At 39.3% G+C, this 2,003-nt stretch overlaps 1 pseudogene; it reads left to right on the top strand.

The window, feature by feature from the left end:
* The first annotated feature begins 437 nt into the window (after positions 1–437).
* LOC137254217 (T-complex protein 1 subunit eta-like) lies at positions 438–1,002 on the top strand (annotated as a pseudogene).
* Positions 1,003–2,003: the final 1,001 nt, after the last annotated feature.

The following is a 2,003-nucleotide window of genomic DNA, read 5'->3' as shown; positions in this document are numbered from 1 at the left end:
TTAGTCTTGAAATCGCGTTGTTGCTCGCGAGGTTCCGAACCTTTAACACGGCTTTAGAGAAGCTGACAACGCCGAGTAAGAATAGCGTAGCATTGATCTCAAGTGGGAAGTGAAGTTTGCTCTTGTTTTTCTTCATACATGATTTTTGAGCCGTTATCTATCTTTGCTAAAGCTATATGGATTATCATTGAGTTTAAAATATCGATTTATGATCCTAACGAAAGCAAAGATGAGCGAATCGCAGATACCCTGTCACAACAGATGGTAAAAAAGATCTTTCACTTTTACTTGTTTTCATTGATCCATATTTTTTATCAACAGTGCCAACTGAATATTTCCAACATTTGGCCCGCACCGGACAGCGTGTCGATAATTATAAACGTCCTGAACTTGTATTGGGTACATATGAGTTTTTGTGTAAAAAATGTTTAGGTACCAATAGCTCTCAAGGTAAACCTCAACTCATATCCAACATCAATGCCCCGCAATCAATTGTGGACGCTGTACGTACTACATTGGGTCCATGCAGTATGGATTCCAGTGGTAGGGCCACAATTTCAAATTATGGTGCAACCATTATGAAACTATTGGATATTGTGCATCCAGCCGTAAAACTCTAGCGACATCGCCAAATCTCAAGATGCTGAGGTAAGTTTTTTGTTATATTAGAATGTGTAGAATAAAAATGTTTCTCTTATCAGGCCGGCGATGGCACTACTTCAGTAATACTTTAAGCAGGTGAAATCATAAAAAAAGTTAAGCCATATATTGAGGACGACGTGCATGCACGTATCATTAAAGCTATACGTAAAGCATTACAATTTATGCATGACTAAAATATGACATGGCTGTACATGTCGAAGCGCCAATCAAAGGAACAACAACGTGCTTTATTTGAAAAATGCGCTGTCTTCCAAACTTATTCATCAAGAAAAACATTTCTTTTCTAAAATGGTTCTGGACGCTGTACTTTCCTTTGATGGACCCAAAGTCATACAATAAAATTAAAATCGCATTATTAAATATAGAATTGGAAATGAAGGCTGATCGTGATAATGCTGAAGTACGTGCTGATAATGTTCAAGAGTATCAGACAATTGTTGATGTTGAATGGCATATTCTGTGCAATAAACTAGCTAAGTAAGGCGCCACTGTTGTGTTATCTAAACTACCAATTGGTGATGTTGCTACACAGTATATTGCAGATCATGATATGTTCTGTACTGTTCGTGTACCAGAAGAAGATTGGAAACGTCCACTGAAAGCTTGTGGTGGTGCTGTTATGACTACAGCTAATGATATTAATTCAAGTGTTTGGGTCAATGTGATTACTTTGAAGAACGTCAAGTTGGTGGTGAACGTTTCAATATTTTCCAAGGTTTGATAGTGGGTTTGACATTGATTTTATTTTCATAGTTTATAATTATCTAAAGGTTGCGTTAATGTTAGAACATGTACATTGATTTAACGTGTCGGTGCCGAACAATTTTTGGATGGATCTGAGCTTCGTTACATGATGCTATAATATAATGTTGTTGCTGGTAAGTCAAAATACGAATTGAAAAAAAAAAATGTCTAATCTTAGAGTCTCATTCTCTATTACGAAACGAACTTTTATTGCGGATCAGAGACAAATCGCTAGTGTATTTGCACTATTTTAAACGATGGCAACTTATTCCCCAGCGGGTTCGGGGGTCAGAATATACCCGCGGTAGGTATGCCTGTCGTAAGAGGCGACTAAAATACCAGATTCAAGGGGTTGTGTAGCGCAACCCTTCAGGTTGCCAACGCAATATATAGCTTCTCCAAACCCAATTGTCAACCTCACCTATCCGCGGCGAATCCTGTTTCACTAACAGATGAGGCTCTGGCGACCCCAAGCTCCTCATGGAACTTGAGGGTGGGGAGGGAGGGATGGCCTGAAGGTTTAATGTGGCCATATAAATCGTTCCCGAGATGGTCGGGCTAGCACCTTAATGGTGCTGTGTTACCGGAGCGTACCG

This window comes from Eurosta solidaginis, chromosome 5 (assembly GCF_040869045.1).
Source record: "Eurosta solidaginis isolate ZX-2024a chromosome 5, ASM4086904v1, whole genome shotgun sequence".
In the NCBI taxonomy this organism is placed as follows: Eukaryota; Metazoa; Arthropoda; class Insecta; order Diptera; family Tephritidae; genus Eurosta; species Eurosta solidaginis.
This window is presented reverse-complemented; position numbering and strand designations above follow the sequence as displayed.